The sequence below is a fragment of the Ranitomeya variabilis genome, chromosome 1, assembly GCF_051348905.1.
Source record: "Ranitomeya variabilis isolate aRanVar5 chromosome 1, aRanVar5.hap1, whole genome shotgun sequence".
NCBI classification, from domain to species: Eukaryota; Metazoa; Chordata; class Amphibia; order Anura; family Dendrobatidae; genus Ranitomeya; species Ranitomeya variabilis.
The window spans coordinates 309,110,203-309,122,883 of record NC_135232.1 but is presented as its reverse complement, the minus strand read 5'-3'; the positions used below and the strand labels follow the sequence as shown (position 1 = coordinate 309,122,883).

The window sequence follows — 12,681 nt, the reverse complement described above, 5'->3', positions numbered from 1 at the left end:
AAAAAAAAGTGTAGGTGAACGTTGCTCAATAAGAAACTGGACTTCATAATTCATGGAGGACACTCATTTAGCTATCTGATAATATGCACTGTACGGTAGTCAGCTTTGTCAAAGATGAACTGAACATGGCGTAAGTATCTGCACAGCTCAAGGAAATGCAGAATATTGTTAGTGAATGTGAATGGGTGCAGGTTCAGGTATAAGGAGCTGTCAATGTTGATGCTTCACAGACACCTGAATGTTGCCTGAATTCCAAGATGTTTCCCCTAGGGGTGACCAGGAGCGGATAAAGTAACTGACATTTCACATAGCAATAGGCTTGGGTTTTGTTTGTTTTTTCATGAAAAAGCCTTCGCTTAACGTGTAAATCTCTAAACATTAATGGTGAGTTCCAATGATCACATGTGTAAATGCCATGCCGGAGGGAACTGAACACTGCAGCATTTCTCCATTCTGATATAAATAGACATACCGTCCTTTACCATTGCCACATAGTTTTAATTAATAAGTTTTTTATTTCTACTTAAAACATAGGTGTCAGTAGACGTAAGGCAGAGGAGTATAGCTGCCTTTGTTCTTCTGGGGAAAGTGGAATGTCTTCATTGCTGTAGGAGAAAAAACACCAGTTTAGCAGTGATTGTGAGTTTAGCTTTTATTATCTGTTTAGCTCATTCCATACAAGAGTTTTCTTTTAAAAGCTGTAACTGCATTTTTTAAATATTTCTAGACCACAAATATAGTAAGCGAAATTCACATATAGCAGAAATTACTTACTTAAACTTACGTTTAACCCCCTATGATGTTTGGATATGTAATCGGTAGTGTCCCTGCCCTTAAACTTAAGTGTTTAAATTGAAATGCCAATGAGGCTGAAGAACTATGTTTAGATCTGAAGCCTCTGTCACTCCACCTCTATTCCTCACCCAGCCTCCTCTTGATTGACTGATGGTTCCTTTCCTTGAAATCACACAGCATAGAGGCTGTCGATTAGGCCGGGATCACACATACGTGAGATACGGCCGAGTCTCGCAGGTGAAATCCCTCCTCTGGCGCCGTCACTCCGGAGCGGAGCGTGCAGCCGCACAGCAACACATGGAGCTGCACGCTCCGCTCCCAAGTGCTGGCGCCAGAGGAGGGATTTCACCTGCGAGACTCGGCCCTATCACACATATGTCAATAGAGCTGGAGTGACAGAGGTTTCAGCTCTAAAAATAGTTCTTCAGCCTCATTTGCATTCCAATTTAAATGCTGATTTCTCAGTAACAGAGAAATAGTCTGGCATAATAAAGGTATTGCTGGAGTTGTCTGTAAAAGAGTTACATACACATATAAATAGTTTGGGTGTGAAATCATGATGATAGATTCCTTTTAAATCCCTCCCTTCCCAGAAATGCTACCTACCCACTTGAGAATAACCCCAACCCTTGTGTTGTCACACACTTTTCAATGGGGTTTAAACAAACTGCATCCTCTTTCTACATGGGTTACGCCCAATTGTGCACACACTGTAACTTAAACATCAGGACTGTTCCAAAAAATTCACAGCCACAGCAGTTTCTGTAACAAACATGCCATGTGTGAACTTACCCTTAGAATGCAGTCAAATTCCTGCCACTGAGCCGATGGGATAGGAAACACATGAATCAAAACTGTGCAGTCAGGTTAGCGATCACGATTCTGTCTGTATAGTTTAAATGTCTTATGCTTGTGTTGGCTCTATCAACCATTTAACTTCCATTTCCATTCTATACCGGCAATATGACTAGGAGAGGCTGGAGGATGCTTGTGAATCGGGAAAAAACACAGTTAAAATGTGACTTTGAAATTTTGCCTATGGGGAAAAGTCGCATGAGGCCTTAGGCTACGGGCACACGTTGCGGAAAGTCTTGCAGATTTTTTTCCGGACTGATTTCTGTAAATCCGCAGGAAATCCGCACTGCGGATTTACTGCAGAATTACCACGGATTTACTATGGTTTTTTTTGCGCGGATTTCACCTGCGGTTTTACGCCTGAGGATTCCTATTATGGAGCAGGTGTAAACCGCTGCGGAATCCGCACAAAGAATTGACATGCTGCGAAATAAACAACACAGTGTTTCCGTGCGTTTTTTTCTGCAGCATGTGCACTGCAGATTTTGTTTTCCATAGGTTTACATGGTACTGTAAACTCATGGAAAACTGCTGCGAATCCGCAGGATCCAATCCTCTGCGGATCCGCAGCAAAATCCGCAGCATGTGCACATAGCCTTACCGCTATCACAAAAGTTCCTACATCTTTGAGGATGACGCGTCTGCTTCCTCTACGTATAAACAATAACTTAAGCTGTACGAGAATGTAGATGTGTATGGCTGGGGTGCTTTTACTTATATCTTCACTATGGGTGTAGCACCTAAATGCATTGATAAAATGCTCATCAAATCCGCAAAGCTTCAATTTATAATAGAGGCTTGATAGTACAGAAAAAAAGCAATGCAAATGTTACCTCTGGTAAAAATCAGGAAATCACATGTGAAATGGACGGCTCCAGAACAAATCAACAACTTTCTTTATTAGTTCGGTAATCCACATTCGATTGTGTCGGCCATGATAGTACCATACTGTTATTTTAGTAGGGCTACTCCAATCATGGAAAGGGTTAATATCCTGGCTGGCAGATCTTGTTAAATATATCTAAATCATAAAATATAAATATATAATGCCCTCTAGCTTTCTTTCCATATGGGTCCAGTTAAGGGAAATATTAAAAACTATCAGAGTCTATTATGTGCATGCTTGTTAGAGAGCATTTGCCTGATTTATAAACTGCATGTACTTCATCAACTGAAATAACAAGGAGTGAATGGAGACATTAGAGAAATGGAGAGGGAACGAGGAAAAAAAAAGGAATGGTTACTATAGACACGGTATTTTTCCAAGGGAAGGGTCAAACCCACCTGCCACATTGTACACACACAGAGCGTATAGTAAGTTATTACAAGCTGCTGTCCGGAGCTGGCAGCTAGTCCGCCCCATTATCTGAGTGGTCCGGACACAATTTTTGGGGTAAATTCCAGGAATATATTATCACCGGTGAAGCGGAAGGATTTTAATTACTTTAATTTGGACATCAGACATCAAAACTATTATAGAGCATATTAAAGGCTCACTAGTAATAGATGATTAATGCGAGTTTGCTAATAAAATATCTCCTCTACTTCTGACTTTATGAAGGTCTTCTTTCTTAGTAAAACAAGCTTGTATGGAAAATAGGCACTGGCTCTAAATAACAAAAGCTTTGTGTTTGCTATAGTTGTAATGCTTTGGTGTTCATGGTTGGCTCATGCACATGGGAGAGCGGAGGGCACGGACCCTGTATAGTGGCACATTGTGGCGCTAATGTTTGGAAGGTACACTGTGTTGATCCATATGCAACTGTTTTTAGGCTAGGGTCACACGGCCATAGATTCTCTCATCCAAGAGAATAGGGCCGATTATACAAATGACACTCTGATCAAACTCTTATCCGAGTTTTATCGGAGTGTCAACATAACATGATCTGACTTTTTTGGGTGATAGACCCTGAGGCACCTTGAGAAGATGGAGAACAAAATTTATCCATCTTCTCTAATGTGTGAGTCAGCGGAAATCTGACTGCACTCAGATGTCATCCGAGTTTAGTCCAATGTTTACCATGTACTGATTGATTTGCATGGCCGAGGGCAATCCAAATATTGGATAAAACATTTTTTCCGTGGTCTGAGGAAAGAAATCAGATATGCGCGCTGCCCCATAGACTATAGATATGGATAATAGATAATATCGGTCCGAGCGCAATCCGATGTTTTGTCAGATCGCACTTGGACCAGATAATACAGTGGTGTGAGTGAGCCCTTATAATTATATTTAACCATAGCAGAGTTTTAGGTACAAATATATTAACAATAATTCTATCTGGCACATCAAAGTACATAAATGTTGAACTCCACGCACATCCATGGATGCTCCATTAGGGCTCTGCAAAACTTGGGGATTGTGTGAAGCTGTAATATAGCAGTGTGCTTGAGCCTTAATTCTCATTCTCTGGCAGCTAAACACATTACAGCTATTTCATTTTCATAGACATCGTATGTGATTCATCATCATCATCATCATCATCATCATCATCATCAAAAATTACAGGTTTATGCAGATCATAAGATGAAAAGTTTACATTAACTAATGATAATAAAAGAGTTATAAGAAATCAGTCCACAGAGAAGAGAAAATGCCTAACTTTAATATTCAGTAATATTTCTCACCTTGTTTTGGAAGTTTATGGCATAGAATTTGGAAGCTCACTTCCTTCAATTTGCCCAGAATAGGGAAAACCTACTTAGGCTGAATAACGCTTCATTCTGCATTCATTGGAGATACATGGTCCACTTCTGGTTTCATAAAAACACCATGAATCAATGTCAGGCCCTGTTCACACCATATTTATTGGCCATGACAGTAGTGTCAAACAAATTACGTGGCGTACTCATAGTTTTCTCAGTCAAATGTATAACTCACAGGTATCCAATCAACAATTAAGCATCTAGATATTTATTCTTTGGTGCCTAGAATAATAAGTTGTTACACTATTCCATACAAAAACGGTACAATATATATTTTATACATTAAAAATCAATGGAAGATGCATGAAGCTGTATAACGTACACACAGATAAGTCTACATTTCCAGTTCCATTGAGCTGTATGTTTGAAAAAGATACAAACAGGGTTTAAAGAACATAATATACTCACATGTACAGTGTGACGACACATAGCTACAAAATGAGTACAATTAAAAGGACTAAATGATTTAAAGGCTGGTGTATAGTGATAGGGGACGCTGTATGCAAGGGAATAGAGAAGGAGACAGTAGGTGAGGGTGGGAGACACTTATATGGCAGTGCAGTCACAGCAGGGTTATCGTAGGTTATAGCATTTTCTGAAAAGGTAGGATTTCAGGTGGATTTGGAAAATGTCAAAAAAGAGGGAGAGTCTAATCGGTTGCGGGAGTGGGTTCCTGAATATTGGGGCTGCATGGGTGAAGTATATTGGAGGAGTCAGTGCAGAGTGTAAGATGTAGCAGTAGTCTAGACGGTGGATAATGCGAACACAACAGCATTTTTGGATGCTACATGATGTGGTAACGGCTTAGATGCGTGATTACATTGAGTACCACAAGCAATGTCACTGGAGGTTTATAAAAAGGAAGCAACTTGAAAATATAACAAGTGGATATCACGAAGAGGCAGCAGTGCAAACACTCACAACTGCTAAGACCCATTCAATGTGATATATACCGATGGAGTTTTCTTTTGTTGTAATAGATTGCAGGTAGTAGGAGTAAAGAGGCATTAGGCTATGTGCACACGTTGCGGATTTTGCTGCGGATCCACAGCTGCGGGTCTGCAGCAGTTTCCCATGAGTTTACAGTACAATGTAAACCTATGGGAAACCGAAAACTCTGTGCCCATGCTGTGGGAAAAAAACGCGCGGAAACGCAGCAGATTACATTCCACAGCATGTCAATTCTTTGTACTTAATCCGCAGCGGTTTTACACCTGCTTCATAATAGAAAACCGCAAGGGTAAAACCGCAGTGGAATCAGCACAAAAACCGCTGTAAATCCGCTATAAATCTGCAGGAAAATTCCGCAGAGGACCATTCTACGTGTGCACATAGCCTCACGCTGCAAGATCATTGTGAACAGCAAAATGCTGATTCATAGGGTGAAATGATCAGCATAAAAAAGGGTTCTTGGTTGTGCATAATCCTTTGTAAACTGAACTTGAGCTGCTGAAAATTATGGCAGCCTATGTGCACTGCGCAATCTACTATGGGCTATTAAACGCATGTCAATCAGTAAAAGTTTACCAATCAGTGGTCGTATCGTGTCACCAGTTGATTTGATGACCAATGGACCCGAAGACTTCTTAGGCCAGTCTCACACGTCCAGATTTTCCAAATACCGAAAGAAACGGTCCCGGAGCTATCCGTGTCCGTGTGTGCACGTAGGCCATCGGTGTGTCATCCGTGTGCTATCCATGTGTCCGTGTTTATCGTCCGTGTGCTGTCCGTGTATTGAAACAATTTGTTTCAATTTTAACTCTGACTTTAAAAAAGCACACAGACAGCACATAGACAACACACGGACGGCATCCATGTGTGGTATGTGTTTACATGCACCCATTGACTTTAATGGGTCCGTGTGATCCGTGCGCTCCCACGAACACTGACATGTCTCCGTGTTTTGCATACGGACACACGGTCTGTGAAAACACGCTGACATCTGCAGAGGCACATTTATTTTAATGTGTCTACGTGTGTTAGTGTCTCCGGTACGTGAGGAAACTGTCACCACACGTACCGAAGCCACTGACGTGTGAAACTGGCCTTAGAGAGATGGAGATGAGGTTGAAGATCAAAAGGGAAAGTATTCTCCTTCCTTTGGTAGCTCTACTTTATTAAATCTTCATCTCTCTCTATCACTTAGGGCATTTTTGAGATACCGCTGGTTAAATCCTTCAGTTGTTTCATTGATCACCATTAGTCTTTTTCGACAATCAACTACTAAATAAAAGCTAAGCTGTTATTTTAATCTTTGATAAGTTTTCATACTAGACAAGTGTTCTAGGATAAAAACCATGACACAAATTAGAAACGTTCCAGTACTTAAATGAAGAGACGGCCCCTTTCAGAATGCAGCGGTGATGAGCTGATCTTCAAAAAGTCACTATTGGCAATTATGGCAAACCGCAGATTTTGGTGGTAGAGGTTCCACCAGGAATTTTGGCCATTCAGATGTGTCCTCTAATACAAGGACATATTGAGTCTGCTAGAATGGGAATTGCTCTCAGAAGGAGTAGTTCTCTGTTCTGGCACAAGAAGGTGGTGGTAGGGTCATGTGGTACATATTGATGGGGGTTGTAAAGAGTTTGATTAAAAAAAATAATTTTCAAAAACATCCTAACTTGATATGGATTATCCCGGTTTAGAATTTTTATCTAGTATCCAAAGTGATAAACCACTTGAGTGTCTTGCTCTGTAAGATGACCTATTGATTTCTGTAACAACTGGGATGGAGATATAGGGTAATCGAACAGTGACTGCTGGATTTCGGCACAGTTTGATCTCAGCATCGATACATCTAGTGCATACATTCTGGCTTATTTGGAGCTGTTGACAATTAAGCCCATGATCAAATTATGCTTTGGCTAAGGTACACATAAGATTGTCTGCCACACAAAATGTGAAAAAAGAGATTATACCTGCTGTGTTGATTTTCTTCATTCTAGTGTAGTCCTTTACATTTTTAATAACCTGAATTTTTCTACTTAACTATTTCAGATTGGTTTTGAGGTTCATTGGTCCCATCAAAGATAATTATCACAAACCATGATGCAGAGGCAATACATTTGTAAAATCTGTAAAACCACCATCCAATTTAGCATGCCTTTTATCCTATGAAAACAAAAATAATTGTGCAACCTCAACATCTACAGTTGTGGACAAAAGTATTGACACCCCTGCAATTCTGTCAGATAATACTCAGTTTCTTCCTGAAAATGATTGCAATCACAAATTCTTTGGTATTATTATCTTCATTTAATTTGTCTTAAATGAAAAAACACAAAAGAGAATGAAGCAAAAAGCAAAACATTGATCATTTCACACAAAACTCCAAAAATGGGCCAGACAAAAGTATTGGCACCCTCAGCCTAATACTTGGTTGCACAACCTTTAGCCAAAATAACTGCGACCAACCGCTTCCGGTAACCATCAGTGAGTTTCTTACAATGCTCTGCTGGAATTTTAGACCATTCTTCTTTGGCAAACTGCTCCAGGTCCCTGATATTTGAAGGGTGCCTTCTCCAAACTGCCATTTTAAGATCTCTCCACAGGTGTTCTATGGGATTCAGGTCTGGACTCATTGCTGGCCACCTTAGAAGTCTCCAGTGCTTTCTCTCAAACCATTTTCTAGTGCTTTTTGAAGTGTGTTTTGGGTCATTGTCCTGCTGGAAGACCCATGACCTCTGAGGGAGACCCAGCTTTCTCACACTGGGCCCTACATTATGCTGCAAAATTTGTTGGTAGTCTTCAGACTTCATAATGCCATGCACACGGTCAAGCAGTCCAGTGCTAGAGGCAGCAAAGCAAACCCCAAAATATCAAGGAACCTCCGCCATGTTTGACTGTAGGGACCGTGTTCTTTTCTTTGAATGCCTCTATTTTTCTCCTGTAAACTCTATGTTGATGCCTTTGCCCAAAAAGCTCTACTTTTGTCTCATCTGACCAGAGAACATTCTTCCAAAACGTTTTAGGCTTTTTCAGGTAAGTTTTGGCAAACTCCAGCCTGGCTTTTTTATGTCTCGGGGTAAGAAGTGGGGTCTTCCTGGGTCTCCTACCATACAGTCCCTTTTTATTTAGATGCTGACGGATAGTATGGATTGACACTGTTGTACCCTCGGACTGCAGGGCAGCTTGAACTTGTTTGGATGTTAGTCGAGGTTCTTTATCCAACATCCGCACAATCTTGCGTTGAAATCTCTTGTCAATTTTTCTTTTCCGTCCACATCTAGGGAGGTTAGCCACAGTGCCATGGGCTTTAAACTTCTTGATGACACTGCGTACGGTAGACACAGGAACATTCAGGTCTTTGGAGATGGACTTGTAGCCTTGAGATTGCTCATGCTTCCTCAAAATTTGGTTTCTCAAGTCCTCAGACAGTTCTTTGGTCTTCTTTCTTTTCTCCATGCTCAATGTGGTACACACAAGGACACAGGACAGAGGTTGAGTCAACTTTAATCCATGTCAACTGGCTGCAAGTGTGATTTAGTTATTGCCAACACCTGTTAGGTGCCACAGGTAAGTTACAGGTGCTGTTAATTACACAAATTAGAGAAGCATCACATGATTTTTCGAACAGTGCCAATACTTTTGTCCACCCCCTTTTTTATGTTTGGTGTGGAATTATATCCAATTTGGCTTTAGGACAATTCTTTTTGTGTTTTTTTTCATTTAAGACAAATGAAGATAATAATAACAAAGAATTTGTGTTTGCAATCATTTTCAGGAAGAAACTGAGTATTATCTGACAGAATTGCAGGGGTGTCAATACTTTTGGCCACAACTGTAGGTGCCATTGCATACCTCCCAACCGTCCCGGATCCCGCGGGACTGTCCTGATTTTGACAGCCAGCCCCGGGATCCCGGGCGGGACACTAATGTCCCGCACTACGTGCCTAGGGCGGGGACAATGCAGGGGGCGGCACCTGAGTAGCTTAGGTTTGTGGCTGTTTTTTTTTTCCTTATACATGCTGGGTCTCCTCCTGACCGATCCCGCCCCCCCCCGCCCCCTGTGTGTGCGGCGCTGCCACGCTGAGGCAGAGAGCCAGCAGCGATCAAGATGAGAGGTCAGCGACTCACCTCCCTCCTGTGTGTGCACGGAGCTCCGGCTTCTCCTGCTCTTAGCTGCTATCCCGGCAGAGAAGGAGAGACGGGGGAGGTGCCGGGACAGTGCAGAGCTGTGAGCAGCCGGAGAAACTGAAGAGCTGCACATGGACAGATCAGCCGCCCCTGCAACACAGAGGAGATTGTGTGTGTGTGATGTGTGTGTGTGTGTGTGTGTGTGTGTGTGTGAGATGTGTGTGTCTGATGCTGCATGTGTGTGTCATTGTGTGTGTGATGCTGCATTTGTGTGTGTGTCATTGTGTGTATGAGGTATCTGGTGTGTGTGATGGCTGGGTGTGTGTGTGATGGCTGTGTGTGTGTGTGATGGCTGGGTGTGTGTGTGATGGCTGGGTGTGTGTGTGTGATGGCTGGGTGTGTGTGTGATGGCTGGGTGTGTGTGTGTGTGATGGCTGCGTGTGTGTGATGGTGGCTGCGTGTGTGTGTGATGGCTGCGTGTGTGTGTGTGATGGCTGCGTGTGTGTGTGTGATGGCTGCGTGTGTGTGTGTGTGATGGCTGCGTGTGTGTGTGATGGCTGCGTGTGTGATGACTGCGTGTGTGTGATGACTGCGTGTGTGTGATGGCTGTGTGTGTGTGTGATGGCTGCGTGTGTGATGCATTTGTGTCAAAGCTGCATGTGTTTGTGAGCTGCGTTTGTGATGCTGCGTGTGTATGTGTGATACTGTGTGTGTGATGCTGCATGTGTGTGAGCTGCGTGCGTGTGTGAGCTGTGTGTGTACTGCATGTGTGTGAGCGTGTGTGTGAGCTGCGTGCCTGTATGTCATTATACAGTATGGAGAACTGTGGCCATTATACAGTATGGAGCATCATGTGCGGTCATTATACAGTATGCAGCATCATGTGCAGCCAGCATACAGTATGGAGCATCATGTGCGGTCATTATACAGTATGGAGCATCATGTGCGGTCATTATACAGTATGGAGCATCATGTGCAGTCATTATACAGTATGGAGCATCATGTGCAGTCATTATACAGTATGCAGCATCATGTGCGGTCATTATACAGTATGAAGCATCGTGCAGCCAGCATACAGTATGGAGCATTATGTGCGGTCATTATACAGTATGGAGCATCATGTGCGGTCATTATACAGTATGGAGCATCATGTGCGGTCATTATACAGTATGGAGCATCATGTGCGGCCATTATACAGTATGGAGCATCATGTGCGGTCATTATACAGTATGGAGCATCATGTGCAGTCATTATACAGTATGGAGCATCATGTGCGGTCATTATACAGTATGCAGCATCATGTGCGGTCATTATACAGTATGGAGCATCATGTGCGGTCATTATACAGTATGGAGCATCATGTGCGGCCATTATACAGTATGAAGCATCATGTGCAGGCAGCATACAGTATGGAGCATTATGTGCGGTCATTATACAGTATGGAGCATCATGTGCGGTCATTATACAGTATGGAGTATCATGTGCGGTCATTATACAGTATGAAGCATCATGTGCAGCCAGCATACAGTATGGAGCATTATGTGCGGTCATTATACAGTATGGAGCATCATGTGCGTTCATTATACAGTATGGAGCATCATGTGCATTCATTATACAGTATGGAGCATCATGTGCGGCCATTATACAGTATGCATGCGGTCATTATACAATATGGAGCGTCATGTGTGTTCATTATACAGTATGGAGCGTCATGTGCGGTCATTATACAGTATGGGGCATCATGTGCGGTCATTATACAGTATGGGGCATCATGTGCGGTCATTATACAGTATGGAGCTTCATGTGTGGCCATTATACAGTATGGAGCATCATGTGCGGTCATTATACAGTATGGAGCATCATGTGCGGCCATTATACAGTATGCATGCGGTCATTATACAGTATGGAGCATCATGTGCGGTCATAATACAGTATGGAGCATCATGTGCGGCCATTATACAGTATGCATGCGGTCATTATACAGTATGGAGCGTCATGTGTGTTCATTATACAGTATGGAGCGTCATGTGTGGCCATTATACAGTATGGGGCATCATGTGTGGCCATTATACAGTATGGGGCATCATGTGTGGTCATTATACAGTATGGAGCACTGTGTGGCCATATTTTTTTGTTTATAACTATTGTATATGAAACAGTGTGATCAGCAGTGCTAAATGGGTGTGGTTGGGATGTGGATATGGGTGTGACTAATTATGAATGGGTGTGGTCAGAGGCGTGGCCTAAAACTTACCGCGGCGCGCGAAGCGCGCCGCTAACTTTGTCCCTCTTTCCCATCTTCAAAAGTTGGGAGGTATGCCATTGCAACCTCTCCATCTTACATCCTTAATAGTTTAAACACAGAAATAATAGATATGATGATGGCACGGTGCAATAATTAACGTACACAGTGATGTCACACAACACTGAGGTGTTCAATTCAAAGCACCATAATGCAAGGAATGTTTACAGTGATGTCAGACTGCACAGGTGGAGAACATGATGTCACAGTAATAAAGTTAAGGATAATGCACACAGTGATGTCACAGTTCTAGTGAACTCAATTATAAAGCAAAGGACAATACAGATAGTATAGTGATGGTAGAATTCTGGAATAATAAACTGCAAAATGTTCATAGTCTCAAAATAGCAATAAATCCCACAAACACCCTGGAACGAGTGATCTTCTTTTTTCCTGGCATATACTGTACTGTGCAAACGTTTTAGACAAGTGTGGAAAAGTGCTGCAAAATAAGAATGCCTTCAAAAATAGAAATGTTAAAATGTTTGTATTTATCAAATCTAAAGTTATTAAACTGAATTGGTATCAACATTGCATCAATCATCATTTGTCTTCAAAACAGCATAAATCCTTCTAGCTCCACTTCTTGCACAGTTTTTGAAGGAACGTGGCAGTGACGTTTTGCCAAACATCTTGGAGAACTAACCACAGATCTTGAGTAGGCTTTTGCAAACCTTTTTGTCTTTTCATGTAATCCCAGACAGACTCAATGATGAGGGCTCTGTGAGGGCCATGTTACTTCTTCTAGGACTCCTTGTTCTTCTTTACACTGAATATGCTTCTTAATTAGGCTGGCTGTATGTTTGTGGTCATTGTCCTGCTGTAGAATAAACTTGGTGCCAACAAATACCTCCCTTACGGTATTACATAACGGATAAGTGTCTGTCTGTATTTCTCAACATTGAGGACACCATGAATCCTGACCAAATCCTCAATTGCATTTG

At 42.1% G+C, this 12,681-nt stretch overlaps 1 long non-coding RNA gene across 1 annotated transcript; it reads right to left on the bottom strand.

Moving 5' to 3' along the window:
* Positions 1-502: 502 nt before the first annotated feature.
* Positions 503-11,895, bottom strand: LOC143793954 (uncharacterized). Its single transcript, XR_013220350.1, has 4 exons — positions 11,843-11,895; positions 4,279-4,404; positions 2,484-2,671; positions 503-605 (listed from the first exon to the last, which is right to left on the bottom strand). It is a non-coding gene; the product is annotated as an uncharacterized LOC143793954 (long non-coding RNA).
* Between the last annotated feature and the right edge of the window lie 786 nt (positions 11,896-12,681).